Here is a 20,901-nt window from a genome sequence, read left to right as displayed (position 1 = left end):
GCTAATAGGAAATTAATATTCAGAAATATTATATTTAATACTTATAATATATAATATTTTAATATATATAATATATAATACTTTAATTACTTTGTCTGGATATGTTTTAATTAATTATATCTGACCAAATTAAATAATAAAAGAGTTGCTTATACTAAGCTAGAGACCTACACTGTCATGGTTCTTAATATGAGTATTTGTATTTCTTTGACTCATATAGGCCTACAACAGAAAGCTTGTCTCTAGTCTACACATCTTCCAGGTCTTGTTTAGCTACATATAAATCTTAACTACTCTCTTGAAGAAATAATGGAGCCAACTCTAGCCTTAGTTTCTGTTAAACATGAGGATGTTAAAAACAATTAGGTTTTTGTCAGTCTATTTTACTGTAGGAGCCTTGAGAAAACTTACCTGTGAAAGCTTTTTTTTCAGCTTGACAATAGAACATCTGTCAGTCTAGACAATGGGAGTAGAATTTCATGTCAGACAATAGAAGTAGCTCAGAGATCATTCAAAAGTCATGTAGAAGGCCCTTGTTTGAGGTCAGTTCAGATTCTGGCTTTGATAACACAGTTCTTACCATCTGGGTATCTGGGTCAGAAAATAAGTTACTGCAGGCAAGGGTTCTGCAAAACCTTTTACAATTTAGGTAGTAACTATGTATTGGATACTGGAAATTAATCTGCATTTTACTAACTCGGTTGTGTGCCATTACCAAACCATGTAGAGCATTCAGTGGGTAAAAAAGCTGCAAAGATAAAAGCTCTCATACTTTTCAACACCCTGTCTGTGTTCTCCTTGGGTGTTTGAGACCAAATTCAAGTTTAAATCACACAAAACAGGGATAGAAAATTTCAAATTCTAGGATATTGTCTACATGCTGGAGAAATGCCCCAGACCAGAATATTTGGTCTAATAAAGTCTCTCTCCTTTTCTTGAAAATGCCTTCAGTCTTTCTTAATTCAGAAAAACAGCAATTTTGTTGTCTCTGAATGTTTCTCAGTACTTAGGAAACCCCTTTGATGCACTTCAGTTTCTGAGAAAGATTCTATATGACCAATAAGACACTGAGTTTTCCTAGTTATTTCTTGCTACTCCTAGCAATCAGCTAGCAATCTATTGATTGGGATATTTATTTATAGGGGTTTTTAATTTTTGGGTTTTTTTTCTGAGGAGATTTACCCTCTGGAACTTTTCCTGCCTACAATTTTCTGGTTTTGAAAACAAAATAACAACAGCATTTTTCATCTACACTCTCTAATTCTAAGACATATTGGAATGTTGAGGTGCTGAGCAAGATTATTTTGCATTTATTCCTATCTACAGATAGAGATCCTCGTGTCTTCTTTTCTTTATTGTAAATCTTTCCAATAGCCCACTTGAGAGATACTATTTCTATTTTCTTCAATTTGAATATGTTTGCAGTACTAGATTTTTTTTTTCAGTAGAAATTGTAACTATTGATTTACACAAGCATAAGATAAGCAACTCTGTTGCTTTGTAAATAATGTTTGTAAACAAGCATTACCATCAAAAAGAGAAATTATCTATCACTTTGTAATGTTAACTCAGAAGCATTTTGCAGCACTCCAAAGCCTGATCAATTCCCGCTGTTATAATTGAACATTGCTATAAGTTATACCTTGAGTTCCATAAATTTATTGGTTATAGAAAACCAGAGGATTATTTTCTTTCTAATCAGCTATTCACTTTTAGTTATTTTAAATTGATGTTTATTTCATAACAGAAGGATGTCTAAGATTATCAGTACTTTAAAAATAGTCTAAATAAAAACAAGTATTCCCATTTAAAAACAACTAAAATGTAATTTCTGTATGGCATAAATCCTGTCATATGTTTCATGCATGGTGTACTCTTATAATTATCATCAACATTAGCTGATTTCTGTAAGTTCCAGACCTTGAATTAAATTTCCATGCAAGTTTTTTCAACAAAAAAGTTGCTATAGGTTTTTATTTGATATTCATGACATGATTCAGAACAATCTGCTTCACATGCAGCTAAATCTTTCTGAATCTAAATTTAGACAATATTATTTAAGCTCCCTTAATATTTTGTTTTAGTGCAAGACTAGACTTGCAAGCTACAAGTGCGGCATATTGAGTTCTAATGTAATGTACAGTGTTCTGGTCTAGACAGCTAATGAGAAATTCGGGTTAATGTGTGTCAAGAAATACATGAATTCTTTGGGTTTAGTAAAAACTGATTATGGAGATGCAGAAATTACCTAAATAAGGGAACATACAAGCCATGTAAAGGATCAGAACAATTGTTCATGTTCTTTTCCTCAAATACCTATAGATGGTTCTAATTACTTTAAGACCTTATATTTGATCTTCAACCATTTTGTGTAATTAGGATGCTTAACATGACTACTGAGTATATATTTTTGTTCATTAACACAATTATATCTTCAGTGTTATTTGCTTGGGGTTTTTTGTTTGGTTTGTTTGTTTTTAATTTTTGCAGTCAAAGGAGGAAAATAGAAACAACAGACTTTGAAGTGGTATGCACATATTACATGTTGGTTCCAAATATTCTCTTTGTTTTCAACTTAGTCAACATATAAATATTTACTTAAATTCTTACCAAAAAATTTAAATATTTACATCATGTTTTTATCAGTATTAATTTTATCCCTATCAGTTGCTGTGTTCTAATGCAGAATAATCTTGAAAGCAGAATCAAGCACTTTGCAATAATGTAGAGAACAAAAATCAAGGAATCATCAAATTTGTGAACTCTGCCCAACTTCATTAACTAGTCAGCTTCATCCAGGATCAACGAGTCCTACATGCAATGCACAAAGGAACATTAAGCAGAGAGCAAAAACTTGTGAAGACCACCAGCATTAAAAAGCTTCCATTAATACACTGCTGGGCTGAAACAAGCACAAATAGTAACAGCCTGGCTGCAGACTTGGATGTGCTGCTTTCAGGACAGTAGTTAATATTGCTGCAGAGTGCTGCATTTGCAAAATCTTTGCTCAGCATCGATTCTGATAACTTAATGTAGCTCCTGTATGCAGTAATATCCCAGCAAGCTGTGGATGCAATGTCCATGACTGAATCCTTAATCAACAGTAGCATTACTGAGCTCCTCTGCAGCATTCCCACAGAAATATTTAATAAGGCAGATCTTTCATGGTGAATACCTGTCACTCCTCAAGCAATAAGAGTTCACTACATTGTCATTAAGAAAAAAAACCCACCACTTCTAACATGTGCCAAGAAGTATTAGCAAGGTGGGTCCTACCTTCTATGCATTTTAACATAAAATGAATAATTTTATTTTGTGCAAAGCTTCTTCATCTAGGTTCTGGTGTATTCTCTCTTTTAATTTTTTTTTTCCAAGACCACTGTCGTAGGCAACAAATTTTATTCTTCTCAATGCCTTCTACTTCCCTTGTTTTTTCAGTTTGCCTCACCATGTATTCCAACACTCTCCTAACAGAAACTGTGCACTCCCCTTCTGCATTCTCTCCTTCAGTCACTGTAGTCCTGTAGAGTACCAGACTTTACATCTCTGCCACAACTAAGAAGCCATTTCCATTTCTCTTTAGGTTGTTGATGATGTTCTGAGGGCGTATGCAACCTTCTGAATAAGTTATTCATCATAGTAAAATGAGAGTGATTTAGATATTATTTCATCTGCTGAAGCCATTGTAAATATTGGTAATGAAAGCCATGAACAAATGTTTGCATTTCTGTATTTAACAGTCTCTGAAGGGTAATTTTATGTCACACAGTCAGTTTTCTGTTAGAAATTAAAAGGGAATGTAATGAATTATTTATGCTGCTGTAAGTCACTTTTGGGTAGTGATAATGGACTTCAGAGATCTAAATTTTTCTTTCTGTATCTGGCCAGCTATGAATGGAACCTGGTTCAAATCAAAGTTTCAGATTGCACAAACCTGAAACAAATAGAAGAGAAAAGAAAAACAGCATCTTGCTTCTTCATTTAAGCTAGATGCACATTTAAAAAAACAAACAAACAAACAAAAAAAATCAGGGGCATCCTCATCAAATTATTTTTAAAATGCTAATTCACTTCTAATATTTAAACAGAGTAATGTCAAATAAAGTAGTTTTAAATGCTTTTAATCTTGCCAACATCACTTTTTTCTAGTTTTAGTTCCCTTTAGTTACTGTTACTGTTATAGTTCCCTTTAGTTACTGTTATAACTATATTTACATAAAAATATCATGCATTTACAAATGCCAGTGATGGGTTTCCAAAATTTTTAGGGTAGAAATTACTTTCCCATTTGACCTTTTTTACTGTGACAACACCAAAAAGGACCTTATAATATCCAGCTATTAAATGTGTCATCAAAGTAATAGTGCAGCATGGCAGGAACTGATTGGTTATTGTGTTATGGGGCCAGTTTCAGAAGCAATCTGTGGACAATTTCTGTCGAGGACAACGTTTCAGATTTTGAACTCTGCTGGTTAAACAGAGTTACTGCTGTGAGTCTTTATTAAGGTTGAACAAGTAGAATCTGCTGATCTGCCAGTTGTTCCAAAAGATTGTGCTCCTGTTGTGAAAATACTTCACCTCTTTATGCATGACTGACCTTCTAGTGGGATCCTGCTGTGAGATGTGAATGTGGCCATTGCAAATAGACTGCCAGCAGAACTCTAAGCAATGGATATAGGAGCCAAGCTTTTGCAATTATGGGCAGCAATACTGAATTACATAGTCTGTTTTAAAATTACCACACCATTTCAAAAAACCTACAACTGGATACTTGGTTTCCAAGCTAATTTCTATTATTGTAGACATCAAATGACTTTAATTGGACAAATCTATTTATGGGAAGGGTTTTATGCATTTCAGACAAAAATCCATATATAGTAATTGCACAAATTATTTCCTTCTAGTTTTTTTGTTTGTTTGTTTCTTTTTTTCTGTGAAATATACAGCTGACAATTAGAATGCTGTATTACAAACACATTTGCTTGGAATCCATCATAGGAAATTTACACACCTGGCCAGTTCTTTCTCTATGACATGGTGACAAAAACTTCTTTTTGGTAAATTTTATTACAGATAACCCTCCAAAAATAGCCACCAATTTGAATAAGAATTTGAATAAGAATTAACACTCATGCCTCCATTGATGCTTCCTTTGGTATAGTCTCTGGAGACCGTAGTTCTATTTCTGGAAGACCTTAATGTTGATGGTTGTACAGAATGGAGCAACACTTTCCAGCTTCTTCCTTGGCGGTGTGAATGATGGTGACAGCTTAGACTTGCAAAGTGTTCCTGCATGGAAAATTATATTCTCAATTATGTGCATCTGAACTCTTCATTGTTGATGCAAAATGCTGGTAACTTGAGAATTACTGAATTTGGCAAATTATACACACTTGGCAAACCTATAACATACAATTGTATATGTGGTAAAACCAAGAACTTTTATTTGGTTAGGTTGCTTTTTTTTTCTTTCATTCACACATTTTTCTTTTGTTTACAGTGGAAAAATACATCTTAGAGATATATAATTCCTTAGTTAAAATGAGAAATATAATCCTTCTCTAGAAATAAGACAGATAACTGAAAAACAAATTTGTAAAGAATAAGAAATATCAGCATAATTTTATGAAGTAATAAACACATCTCTATTTGTGTGACTATATGCATCCCTCATGAGTGCAGAGTGTTAACTTTTCCTGGAAAGCAGGGTGCATGATCAGCAACTTAGTTGTTTAAGGGGTCAATATGCAGATCTAAATCTGCTTTTAAAACTTCTAAATAAGAGACATTCTCACACTACCTGTGTATTTTAAATATTACAGAATGGTGTCACAGTCTGGGACAATACGCATATTTCTGATCTTCAACATATTCCCTCATTTTTTGTTATATTTCACGTCAGTGCTCTGTTGCCATTATTCTACACCAGGATTTGGTGAGCAAGATTTTCACTGATTCATCTGATTTTAAACTAAATTCCCATTACATATATCTGAAACATAATTTGTTGGAGGTAATTTTGACATACAGAGTGGAGATTTAAATGTAAATAATGACATGATTATTTAGCTGACTTGCCTCTTTTCATCTAATTACGGATCTTTATTTCATGACCTTTCCAGTTTTAAACCATGTGTGTGTGTTCCCTTTACTTTTTTATCTTCACTTTGTTCTAAAATATGTTGAATTTCAAGTAGGTTCTTATCTGAATTATCCCATATTCTATCATTAAGTCACCAATACAATTCAATACAAGTATCCATTTCTCTCTGTTTCAAACTTCCTTTTACATATTTTTTTTTTCTGATAACATGAGTGTGCCCATGTTTCATGCACGTGACATTTACACCCCTGCATGGAATTAAGGGGCCTGGTTGCCTCTCAGTTTGGCTATGAGCTGTAGAATGGAATTGAAATAGCTCTCATTGAACTATTGAAATAGTTTTACTGTAATTGCATGGAACTTAAGGTCAGAATTAGAAAGGAATTGTAGAAGAGCTGGAGGGAAGATCTAACCTTCCCTAAAGTTTTTTCAGGTATAATTAAATTGTGTTCATTTAATCAGTTTTAACTATTTTACATAAAAAAATTCTGCAGTATTCTCCTTCTGTACTCCGTTGCTTAGATCAGTTCACATTCTGTTTACCAGAGCTGCACTTTGTAAGAGCACTGTGTTAAGTCTGGACATTTGATTTCTGAAATAAGCTTTCCCTGATTTAAATAAAATGCACCACAAGAAGTATATAATTTTTTTTCAATTTTTATATTAATACTCAAACCTTATATGAATAGATTTTGTGGGTGTTTTTTATGGTTTCATTTTTGTGTTATTCTTTCTGATTCAGAGTTGCATTTCATGCTCTTACCAAATTTTAGAATTCATTATGAAGATAGCACTTGTTGGTGATAGAGAATTCTGTACATGTGACATAATTTGATTGTTATTAAAAGAGAATTGCATATAAGTAACATAATTTGATTGTTTATAGACTGTGAGATCATCAACCAGGTTACTTGCAGGATTACTTATAAAAATATGTTTTTATTTCCCTCTCTTCTGGCCTATTACTATTAGGAGAATAAACACAATCTTTAAAAAGGAGTATTTGAAGTATGTTTGCTATATATTGATAGTTTATTGATACATATATTTTGATACAACATTCCAAAATATTGTATATTCTGTTTATTGTTACCTTGTGAATACTAAATTTTTTTATTAATTCTCCTGAGTCAAGAAGATTATCAGGGTGGTATTGACACCTTTGATATTCAGTGCCCATTTATTCCTGTAAATTAATAGAAGAGGTATAATCCTTCCAGCTCCCATGGTAGAGTTTTGAGCTTGGATAATGAGAACCTGTATAATGACATCCTTTAAAGAGCAAAATTACAGCTAAGTAATTTTCTCTTTCAGGTATAATACTGTAATCTCTTGAATTTGGGCAGCACTGTCATTAAATATGCAGATACGTTACTATGGTGCCACATTTTCCTTCAAATTGAGTTTCAGGGATAACTGAAAAACTTTTAAAGCTTCAATACTGTCTCATTCAATTTCAGAAGCGAAAGTTGCAAAGGAGTTAAAAAATTACTATCAAAATCTTCTGAACCTAAACAGAAGAGTTTTATCAAGGTACATTTAATTCAAGAATTTTTTATTTATTTTTTTTTTTACATTAACTCTATTTTCTTCCTTTAATTCATAGTTTATCACTGTCATTCCCTTCATATATATCTCTGTGCTGGGAGCTTCTTCTTTTAATTAATTCAATGCATCTATCATTAGTAATTTCCCTTACGAAGCCAAGGAACGTGTTAATGAGTCTTCTAGTGCAATGTGTCAGTTTTTAAAGTCCATTAACTTTCTGTGACTTTTTGCATACTAACACTCATTATGAAATTATTTCCCCTGATCTTGAAATCCAATTTAAATTCCAGCCATGAATTTTCAGTGATGGAACGTGTTTTTTAATTGCTCTATCTTTCTATGCTCAGTACAGAACTGAGATAAGAAGTTGCATGTTATATTTTTAAGGTCTCTTTCACACATTTTCAATGACAAATGATCAACATGAGAAAAAATTCATACTTATGAGACTCAAAGCTTTCAGCAAATAAAGGTTCCTCTAGAATTTGTTATTATTTCAGATGTATTGTTACTGACATTTTCTTACAATTATTTCATTAAAACTTTCTTAGTTCCAAAGGCTGTGAGTACAAAGCCCAGCAGATCTTCCAAAATTATTCCCATATGTCATATTTTGTCTCTGGTCCACAGAGAAGAAATATCATCTTCCTTTGCTAGCTCTCTTGATGAATACCACTTTTATCTTTGTCATGTCAGGACTGCATATGCATATCATGAGATTTATCTTGCAAAGGACAGGAAGAAATTCTAAATTAGCTTTAAATCCTTATTTCCAGGTCTAGTTGATGGTTTCAATAAGCTTCAGTTTCTCTTTGAAGCCCTGGTTTGACCACAGACCACTCTCTTTTAGGTTTTTGACCAGAAAGAAAACCAAAAAATGTTTCTGATAAGAGTAAAAGTGTAACAGTGTGTCCTTCAGTCTGATAACAAGAATTACAGGATGCATATAACCTGTACTTGCAGGTGGGTTTAAATGCAAAAGTGCATTACTGGCACATAAATTCCACAGAAGTTCTAGTATTCAATACACCCCTAAACATTCCATTGGACATTTGAATAAAGCACTAAACAAAACCCTCATACCTCATATAGGAAATAACCAGGCCATGTGGAATTCTTTGTCATGGGGTTTTTAATCATAGCAGAACCGAGTGAATTATTCCCAGAGTCTTGAGCAACAAATTTGCTGCTTATCTTCATTTCTTGATGAAAGTCACTGCAACCTAGTACGATTCCAAAACTTAGTAGCAGATGCTTTACTTTAGGCTGATTGACTGAAACAATTTTCATACTGAATCTGCATTCTACTACAAAGATGTAGTTTGTCAAAACCTGAATTTTTGTTTGTTTGTTTTTAGTAAAAATAAATTTTCAGTTACTAAAAATTTCAGTTACTTTAAAAAAAAAGATTAATTGAGATGGATGTAAATCTAGTTCTAGGGAGATACTACTGGTATGTGGGTTTCACTATGTTTAGGAGTTTAATTTTATTTTTTTTAAAGAATGAACCTTAGACAACAGTAGATGCAACTTTGACACTAATGGAAGTATCAAGGACTCACCTTGAATTATGCTGCAGTGGGCTTTCCCTTTGGGACACACAATGGTCTGCTCTGCTTTAAACCATGTGATTGTCACTGTGAACCAATGTCATATACCTTGGAGTTTTAGTAAGAAGTGCTCCATTTTTCCTGGCATGGAGGGTATAATTAGGTATAATCTTCATCATAGTACCACATCAAGGAACACCTTAGTGTCACAGAGAGTTAAAAGCATAAGATAATAGAAATGGGTAAGTTCCTATTTCTATAGTAAAACAGTTTTTCTTACATTCACTTTCAAACCATCTCTAAATCAAGTGCAGAGTTGCTGCTCAAGTTGTCTCCAGTTTCATTAAGATCTAGTTTTATTATATTGATGTGCCAGGAGTAATAGTATCTGCCAAAATAGTGCTGATAGTTAAATCTATGCTTGAACTACACTTGCCCTGAAATTAAAACCGGAAAACAAAAACAACCCTGTAATTAATATGTCAGATCTCATTAGACCTTGAAAACTGGGTATACTTCATTTCGAGTTGGCAAAAATGATGAGCACTATCTGTATGCAGTTAAACACCCGTGACACTTTTGTTCCTTATATGGTTTCCATATAACGATACATTTCACTTTTTGCCAGGAATATAAACAGGGAAACTAATCAGATTTGGCATAGTATTTAATTCATCTTGTACACACTTTTTTTTAATAAAACCCTCCAGTCCATTTAAATCATTGCCTTCAATCATAGCTTATATTATTTGTCTCTATTCAGAAGGTAAAAATTTGAATTTCCCTTTGGTTGTGCACCAAATCTACAGCTTCTATAGTAAAACTGAGAGCAGCAGTGCAGACTGCTTAGTTCTACTTGTAGTACCCTTGATTGACTCCTATTTGAATGATGAAAAATTTTTATCTGCCTTTATTTGCTCTCAGACAGGCAATTGGATTTTCTTCTGAATATCAGTTTAGTGTATTGGTACTACTTCCTCAAAAACATGCCATCACTTTTCAAAGTTTCAATATGTTCACCTCTCATGCTGAGACATTACTTATAAAAACATCCTCATCACAATCTGAAGAGGGCTTCTGCACTCATTGCTGTTCCATGTTGGGTCTCAGAGGGACACCACCAGAGCATCTCAGGGCATCTTTTCCATATCTCCGAAGAAAACTGTACATCTGTCTTCACATCAGGGATCCCTTAGTTACAATCAGTTTCTGGTTTTCTTTTTAAAGTCATTCCACACTAATTCAAGTAAAAGTTTTCTGTTTAATGGACTTGGAAATTCTGAAAACCATGGAGTCAGTACAGAAGAAATATATCTTCCAGTTCCTCTTAGAAGGGGAGAAGTTGTTCCCTTAGCAAGGGAAACAAAACCTTTTTTCAATAAATGGCAACAATTCTACTAAAATTTTCATAGCACTCCATTCCCGTGCAAGAAATCCTTTACAAAGAGGAATAACCCACATGACAGTACAGCTTTTATATACTGTTCATCAAAACAGACAATAATAACTTGTATAAAATCTATTGCCACCTTCATATATTTTAACTTTTTATAGGAGTTGAGCAAGTTTATTTATTATCTTAAGCATTTTCTGAAAATGAATCAATACCTTATTTTAATAAAATTATTTGTTTCATGTTCACTTTTCAAATTTCATCTGACTTCACAAATTAGTAAACAATTTGTCTATAACATGATTGCTAGTGTTCCTCTGATTTATTTTTTAGAGTTACTCATTTAGTAAGACTGAATGGGTTCATGTTATCCTGTCTTAGAGCTTTCCTCTATATGAACTCAAAAAAAATTTTACTTAAAATACCTACATTGTTACCCAGTTTGATGACAAATATGTAAGGTTATGTACAAATGAAATGTATTTTACATATATGTGAGATCTCTAAGGAAATAAATAGTGTACATATTAAGACAACATATTTTACAGACATCTTAGAACAACAAAAGAATATTAAACTTCAAGTTTTAGTCAGAAAAAATAAGTTCTATTGATGTAAAGAGGGTTTTTACTTAAATTATGTTCTTAATAAGGTTGTTGTCAGCCTCCAGCACCCATAACTCCAGGTGTCAAAAACTGACAACTTTGAAGTATCTTGAGAAAAGTAATTAAAAAAAATAAAAAGCAACTTAAAAATGGAACAGAGAAACTCACAAAAAAAATTTAACATTTTATAAGCCAAATAATGAATATTTTCTGATCTTACATTTAATTAGATCAAATCTAATATTCTAAGTTATGATTCTGGAACATTTACTATTGCCATTTAACTAGTAAAGAAGTGTCGAACATGAGTCAGCCGTGCCCTGGCAGCCAGGAGGGCCAAGCGTGTCCTGGGGGGCACCAGGCCCAGCATGGCCAGCCAGGCAAGGGCGGGGATTGTCCTGCTCTGCCCTGAGCTGGGGCAGCCTCATCTTGAATATTGTGTGCAGCTTTGGGTGCCACAGTATAAGAAGGATCTAAAGCTGTTAGACAGTGTCCTAAGGAGAGCAACAAAGATGGTGAAGGGCCTTGAGGGGAAGCCAGGAGGAGTGGCTGAGGTCACTTGGCCTCTTCAGGCTGAAGGTGACTGAAAGACCTCATTGCAGTTTACAAATTCCTCATGAGGGGAAGAGGACAGGCAGACACTGATCTCTTCTCTGTAATGATGAGTAACAGAACCCAAGGCAATGACCTGATGCTGTGTCAGGGAAAGTTTAGGTTAGATATTAGACAACAGTTCTTTACCCAGAGAGTGGCTGGGCACTAGAACCCAAAAATATTGTTTTGATGGCTCCCTAGTTTGGTCTACCTAGTCCTTAGACAGTGACCTAGATAATACATGTGAAAAAGTGGAAGATCTGGATGATGTTTGAAATTCATGAGCTAGTATCTTCCAAAAGCTTACAAATAACCAGATTTTTTTATTTTTTCTGAAAATGAAAATTTATTTTCTGGAATGAGTCACAAACAACAAACAGATGATTTCTTCTTACTTTGGTAAACTCATGGTAAGCTCTGGATGGTCAGACAAAACCCTAGCCTTATTTTTCCTGTAATAATAAACTCATCTATTTTAGCCATATGAAATCACTGTTCTGAAGGGAAGCTATTGTAACTTACATAATATCAGGATAACTGGACCATTATAAAATTATTTTTCATCATGAACAATTTCTATTAGGATGTTCTATATCTTGTTAAGTTCCCAAGTCTCAAATCAAAGGCTAGATTTTCTGTCAAGTCACACTTTCCCTTAACAGGAGGTTAGTTTCCAAAAACAGCTGTGCTACTTGAGACATGTAACTTGCAGATCAGTGAAGTGAAAGGCTCACCTCAGCTGGAAATGATATTTCACTCCCAAAAAGTCATTATGGGATACGATGTGACAAGGCATGCCCTTCACTTCACTGACATGCATACCATATGTCACAAAATGCCACAACCTGTTCAAGTTTAGGATGTGCAACTCACGCAGCTGCATAAGTGTATTTTTACTCTTTCCTTTTCACATAAACGTTAGTGTGATACTGTGAAGCAGGAGGGAGCTAACAGGAAAGTGTTTCAGTCGAGTGAACCCTACCCATAAACATAATTCAAAGACCCAAACCAAACTACTTATACATCTCTGTTACCAAGAGCCTGCAATGGTGTGAATGGAAAGATGCACTGCACTAGAGCAGAAAATATCTCTGTATGTACCTTTCCTGGGGTAGAAATGTGGTGGGAAGGTAGAATTAGAAAGGAATTATAAATATGACTCCTTAGCTAGAAAGGCTAAGGAAGAAATACAAATGAAAGCACAGTTTGAATAATTCAAATGTCTGGTATGCCAGAACACATTCTTTCCTGCAATAAAACTAAGCTGAGACCCCTCTCCCCAGCCTTATAAGGAAAGGTCTGAAGGACCCTGAGATAACTAAAAATAAGCAAAAGCAGCGATTTCTATAGGTCACACTCAAATGTTACTGTATTAGTATACTTATAAAGATTGGTTAGTGAAGGAATAGAATATTCAAATGTATAGGTTATATAAGCAATTGTAAAGGAGAGCTTGCTCTCTTGCCTCGTCTTTTCTACACTCTTGCCTCGCTCTTTTTACGCTCTTGCTTCTTGCTACCCTCTTGCTGCTCTTCTTCTCTCTTCTTCTGCCTCTTTTTCCCGGCTCTCTCACTGCTGTTCTGTTACTCTCTTTCTTAGCAATCTTAAGTCTTGAACTCATGTATTCATATTTTACCCCCTTTTGTATAGTTCCCTCTGAGCCTGCTTTGAGCTTCATCTGCTGGCTCCTAGCAGGCTCTCTCTCTCTCCCCCCCACCCTGAAATGAACTACTAACACCTAACTCAACTATAGGGGTCTGTGCCGTGTCCCGGACCAGCCACACCCCGAAGCATCTCTTACAGAAATTAATCTGAATTAGCTAAAATCTCTTTCAGGCATTTCTCTGCTTGCTTCAAGTCAGAAGAGGTGCACGTCATTATTTATTCCAGCTTCTCCTGGGTCACTCAGTTTCTGCTAGGTGGTCTATGCCTCACACTTCCTTTTGAGAGTAGGGTATGGGAGCTGGGAGTGATACACAGTATGTATTGATTGAATTTAAACATGGCTTTATGGACCTGCATTTACTAAACCAACCTATTTTTTTTCAGTTAAGGGGTACTAGACACATTCAAGGATTTATATTTAGATTAATGCAGTAACTGAATGTATTCCAAATGGATATGCAATATAATTTTCAATGTTTTAAAATGCTTTCATTTAAATGCAATAAAAAAAATTGACACTATCTATTCATTCCAATTTATGATTAAGTGTGGTGATTCTGATTTTATTGAGTTCTTTCCAAATTTGCATTAGTATCCACTTAAAAGTTTATATACATATATACACACACACATACACACACACACACACACACACACACACATATATATATTTACACACTAATGTTGCAGAAAAAAAAACAAACCCCTGAATGATTGAAGTATACATGCATAACTTCCATGGCTGAATTTTGAGAGAACAAATGTGATACCTGTAAATTAACTGAAGGATGATTTACTAGTTCAGTCTTTAAGTAAGGTTTCTATTTCTACTCTTCTGGCCTATGAAATTCACCAAGAATTTCAGAACAAAAAGCTTTTCTTAAAGAAGTGATCATTATTCCCACTTTCTTCATGCCAAAAGTGTTATGACAGTCTTTCTGAAAATGTTTTTCTTAGCTTTAATGGACACCATGCAAGTATGAGTATTAAACATAAGAATTAATTTTTTTTTCTTTTTCAACAACAGTGGAACAGGTTGCTTAGACCATCAGAGAGTTTCCATCTGTGGAGATTTTCAAAAGATGGCCACAATGTTGAACAACCATCTTCTGCAGGGGGCCTGGCATAGACAGTCTCCACAGGTCCCTCCATCCTCAGCTGCTCTGAGTCCATGAGTCCATGACATGGGACACACATCCCAGAAGGGGCTCTCTCATAGCCCTGATAACTTTGGTGGTAGTGGAAATGACAACTGCTGTAATGAAAGAGAAAAAACCTCATTCACTGAGGTTTTAAAACCTTCAACGTTCAATTCACATTGAGAACAAAATTTGTGAGGTTAATTTTCTGCTTGTTTTAAACCAATTCTTTACACATGTCCCTAATAACAAGTGGTTTAGGCATTTTCTGCATGTGAGAGGAAAGCCATCAGAATTTTCCTCTGTTTATAACTTTTAGGACATCTGTAAGAGCAGAATTATTTTCTCTGAGCATAGGCAAGAACAGTCACCTATAATGCTATGGAAGTGGACAGCAGCCCCGCTATAATGTGGAAGTTCTGCTAGGGCCAAGCAAAGTTGGCCCTAGCAGAAAAAAAAAAAATTTTCTGGATTTTTCCAGAGCAAACATAAGTTTGGGATCCTCCCACCCCCAGTATCAGAATGGTAGGCCTTAGAATAAACATACAAAACACTAATAACACTTCCATTTTTCACTTGGACCAACTTTTTTGTACCACATTTTTCAGAAGAAAAGGATTATTTTTTAAACACCTTCACATTTATTTACAGCAGTCTCATTAAAAAAAGAAAAAAAGAGAGGTGGTTTCAGTAATCGTACTTAAATCTGGGGTAAAGCTATCAATTATTGAAATTCATTAATTAAGCAAAATATTTGCTGAAAGTTGATGCACACCTCTCTCAGTTTGAAGATTTTTCTATCAAAACACAGTCTCATTAAAATTTTACATGCTAATCAGTATGTTTACAATTTCATTTTATGAGTCTACAATTTTGCACTGAGGTTTTGAATTCTTTTCATTATAATTTTATGCCAATTAACTCAGAGGGGAAAAATGTAATTTACAGGTTTGCATAATTTCCCAGATGTTAAGATGTAGCACAAGTTGAAAAGAGAAACAAAGACTTTTTAAGCTTACAATTTTAAAAAGAAAATAGCTTACTTTAGTTTGTTTTTGGCTGCTAGTTTTGCAGATCTGTTTTTGGAGTTAACATACAGTATTCTGACTTTGATTAAAATCTAGAGGTTGTTTTAGTGTTCAAGTTTTCAGCACAGCAGCTTTGAAAGGAATACTTGATACAAGCATGGAAATCTCAGTTTTTAAAAAACACACATTGTGTATTTGTCTTTCTACTAAAGGCAGATAAACACAATTTACATTCAGTGTGAACCTTGAATGTAAATCGTGTTTATCTGTTCTTGAATTGACAAACCTTGAATTCTCCATTCACAAACTTTTGTTTAATTCTTTATCTTATGTAATTAACTTTGCCTGTTGAAATTCCTTTTTGAGTATATTTATCATGTAATTTTTTACCCACTTTTCTACCAGGTTCTCTTTTCTTACAAAAAAAATTGAGAAAAATTCTAGTTTACTATACGTACTATGCATCATATATTCTTTCTTGCCTTTATGGATGAGACTGGCAGTGAAGATAGCCCACATAGTGCACAAGGGTGAATCATACATACCTGTGACTATTCTGCCTTAAAGAACTGGATATATACAATCTGAAGACTCACAGAACTCCAGCTCTTTAGCACAGGAGCTGAACCATCCTGGCAAAGGCATCTGTTGAGATGACGCATAATTTGAAAATATTCCAAACTTCCATCAGTTTTTTGCACTACTCCCTTCTGTCTCATTAAAAAGAAAAGATAAAAATTTAAAATAGAATTACATAGATTGTTTTGTCTCAGCTAGCTGGACAGTATGAGTTATTACCACTGTATTATGCAGGTATTCTTTGCTGTAGGGTATTTATGTAATCAGCACAAAAATGAATTACAGCCTGGTTAAAAATCTCACACTTGAGGCTTCAAAAACATTTTTTTTCAGGAATCTATGAGGAACTATGACCTTTTCTAGAGCATGTTTTGGAGAAGAGGCAGCAGATCACTTAAAAGCTTCTTTGTTATTAAATATCCACTGTTCACCATTTTGGAAGGCAACATTTTGGAATACATTGACCACCGTCATGGAGACTCTCTGATAAGTGTCAGAAGACTGAGAAAAATTGCTTTAGAACACAGATAAGAGTAGAGGAAAGAGAATGACAAAAAAAATGAAATATATTTTCCAAAAGGAAGACAACAGAACCTTACATGCAAATGATATAAAAAAAAAGTTGTGATTTATACAAAAAGAATCTTAGTTGTAGGGGGAAAAATGTATATTAAAATCAATTCCCAAATAAGTGAGTATCTTCTGAAAAATACATTTTCCTCTTATCTGGCCTCATATAGGATACAAAAAATTTGTAAGAGAGAGTAAATATGTTTCATTTATATTTCCTCACTACGTTCACACACACAAAAAAAGAAGGAAAAAAAAGCCCCATAATGGGTTTATCTATTTTCCCTTACTTCAGCTTTTATATAAAAGCTAAAATACATGTCTGGATTCTTGCGATTTTTCCTCTGGATTATCAGATCTGCTTTTACCTCCTGCTGATGCACTCCCAGCTTCAGAAAAGGACAGCCTACAATAATAATTAAAAGCATCACGAAAGCATTACTCATGGAACTTTTAAAGATTCTTGTGCATTCAGTGAACATTTTATTTATATATCAAAGAGGTTAAGCTGTTTTTTTGATGAAGCTAATAAAATACAGTAGAAACATGAATACAAACTAAATTTGACAATGTGTTTGAATAGTTTAAGGGATAAAATTAATGAAAATATGGAGGTGTGCATTTTAATTGTCATGATTTATAATTAATTTGTCTACTATCCTCTCTTGTGTATTAATAGAAATTATGTGGGTTCTAGCTCTTAATTATTGATACACGTATGTGAAAAACATGTTTGTGAAAGGGTTTTCTTATATGAAAATATATATTTTCAGGTCCCCTTTGAGCAAATAATTTTGAATGTTTGAAAACAAAAGCTGGAATGTCATAATCCTTGAAAAATTTTATCAGCTTCTCTAGTGCACTTTATCGTGTTATCCTATTAAAGCCATTATATATGGACTTCTCTTAAAGGACAAGATGAACACAGACACTAGAGGATAGTGAGTACTGCACTACAGCAGCTAAAAGTCTCTCAAAGTACTTCAGAGAGACTAGCAGAAGTTTAGTTTGTATCTGGGGTGTTTTTCTGTCTTCAAGTTTCAGAATGAACAAAAATATGGGCTTTTTAAGCACCAGTTGTTCATAGGAGGTTAAATATGTGGTAAAAATAAGGGCATATATTTCAATAATAACACTCAATTTAAATAAAAAATTGTAAGAAAAGCGTTAATGAGAAGCATGGACTCCTAGTCTTCAGTGTGCAATTCATTTTCTACCCACAGTTGAAGTCATACTGTTGACACAAAAGAATTAATATCATCTGCTTTCAAATCATATTTTCTTCCATTTGTTACCTAACATTCTCAGGTACAAAAGCACAGATTACTACAAATAAGGAAAAAAAAAATACAATGTTTTTCAGCTTTCTTTTGTCATTCATCTGGCAGCACCCTGCTGGAGTTTGTTTCTCTGGTTTCTGTCATGCAATCAAACTTCCTCTCCCCCACTGTTTATGTAGTTGTTTCACAGACAAAAAGGCAAAATTGAAGCAGGAATGTTTTAAGCTAAATCAGTAGTCCCCACTTTTCATAATTTCTGAGGAAACCATTCAATTTGCTTGATTCACTAGGATAAGTATGATTATACGTGTACTAATAGGGTACTGGAATCTTTGGATCTCCATGTTTGAAGTAAAAGACAGCTGAGGGAGTGATACACTTGCAGTGGTAGGATGAAGTGAAATGATGTCTCAGAGTCCCTGGACAAGTAATGAAACTATACAAAGGTCCAGCAAGAATAGGAAGAGATCATCAGGAACACAATGATGTAGCAGTGAGGCAAAAAAGTAGAAGCAATGACCTGGGACAAGAGAAGAAAGATCCACTGGGCAAGTAATAAAATGTGTCAGACATGGCAGGAAAAGGAGCTCAGCTGAACTGAGATGAGTTGAAATTCTAAATTCAGCCAGCAAGGCAGTGAGAAAAAGGAGGAGTTGTGATAAACGATGATGAATGCAAAGTATTCATGCATACCATAAATGTAGGAACTAAATAAACCTAGTAGAATAATGATGGGTGGAGTGTCTCTGACAATTACATGATGTGAAAAAGAAATAGCTCTGCACATACTGACGTCTACATTCACAGCAGCCCTTAAAGTATTTCTCTGAAGGGGGCTCAGAACTCCTGTAAATGCTGATTATACAGAGATTCCAAACAGGTAGTGTATGCCCAAACTAATTCTTCACAAGTAAATGAGTTGACATTATTTTTTCAAAGCAGAAAGGGAGAAATTCCTTCTTTATGAGAGATAAGTAAGGTTGGGAAAATTTTGTGATGAGAGTTGAGAGGGGGGAAACTGTAAGTGAATTAGACTGGCACCATTCTTGCAAATAAAAGAAGTTTAAAAAAATAGCCACAAATGTCTTTCTTCTAGGGTGTTCCATCCCTGACCTTTTTCATCCCTGACCATCATTGCATAGGTATTTTTTCCATGATAACAATGTCTAGAATCTGCAAAGCAGGAAGATTTTTTATGAAATGGTAGACAATGAAAACTTTGTCTTTCCCTGAAGAAGTTTTTAAGGTGATTGTCACTGTGTTTTTTATTCTCAGTAGTTCTTAAGACAAAACAAACTATCTCTACAACTATACCTAGGGCTGGATATATCATAAACATACAAGGATCCTGTTTCTCATTTTTACTGTTATTTCACAGATAAAGCTCACTGAGGAATTATTTGGATTTTTGATATTGATATGAAAGAAGAAAATGGGGTAGAAAACATTAATAAAACAATAGCTCTGGAAGTCTGATCCAATGAACTGTGAACACCTACATCTCCCACTCTTGAAGTCTATATGACTGTTTTGATATAATGAAACATTATAAAGAGGCAAAGAAACAAAATGAGGTAATTTAATCTAAAAATATGACTTGAAATTGGTTCTCCTGATCTGTCATCCAAATATAAACAACATAGGGGTTTTATTGTCCTACAGAGTAGCAATGTAGATATTAAATTCAACTCAATGAGTTTCCCTATCTTTCAGAAAATGTGTCTTCCCCATCTTTCCAAGCCATTAACTGCCTTTTTCCTCCACCCAAATTAGTATTTTTTAAAGAACACATTAGTGGAAAGATACATTTGGGACATTATCACAGGCTCTGGGAAAATTGAGACTATTTTGGATCAAAAACTTATTCAGATAAAAGTAATCTGCCACAGAGGTGGAGTTAGGGTGGGAACAGGGAAGTCCAAAATATAGTTTCCAGACTCATAATTCTGTTTGTTCTACCTGATCCATATGTTACTCTCCTCCCACTGTAGCATAGAAGTACATTCTGAGAATCTTCTTGCAGAAATGTTAATGGGAATAAGATTTTGCTTAATTTCTGACTTTTTCTCACAATTTTTTTCAATATTAAAAAATAGACTAAAACCCTATTCTGAAAGATTTTTTAGTTCCACCCAAAATAGTTTCAGTTTGTTGAAAAGACTCCCTAAATACTTTGCTTCTTAATATTGGTTAAATTTCTAAAAATCATACCCTAAAGCAAGATTTGAAAAAGTACTTTTATAAAAATATCAGCAATTAGCTATGTAGAAGCAATACATATCTCTTCTCCCTCCCAAAAAGAAAATATGGGAATATATCATATACAATAGTGATTGCACAAATTAGGCCACTTATGGAAAAGACAGTTTAGGACACTGCTTTTGTAGCTACTTTCTTATACTTAGATTTTGTTTAGATTTCACTCCCTTGACTTCATTGACCAATGAAGATGTTTTTCTACAATGAAATTAACATCTTCATAAAATAATTGTTTCAGAAAGTAACCAAGTGGAGTGACACAAAACAAGTCAGCATCTGAATTGACATCAGCTGCAATGTATAAAAAAATTGGATCTCTGATATTTTAGATTCCAAATTCTCTTGAAAAAGATTAAATAAAGCTACTATCAAGATAAATCTTGTGTTTTCCTCCAGCCTTAAAACTTGATCATTGAATAGTTCCATAGTGAAAGAAAATTCTGGAGTTCTATTAACAAAATTTGTACTTGAAGATCACTTTTAATTCATGTTTATTCCAACTAAAAGAGAAAAATCTGTTTCTGTGTAACACTCCAGTCTGTTGAAAGATATTTTTTTGTTGTTTTTTTTTTCCCTTACAGGACACAG

The sequence above is a fragment of the Parus major genome, chromosome 4 (assembly GCF_001522545.3).
Source record: "Parus major isolate Abel chromosome 4, Parus_major1.1, whole genome shotgun sequence".
NCBI classification, from domain to species: domain Eukaryota; kingdom Metazoa; phylum Chordata; class Aves; order Passeriformes; family Paridae; genus Parus; species Parus major.
This window is presented reverse-complemented; position numbering follows the sequence as displayed.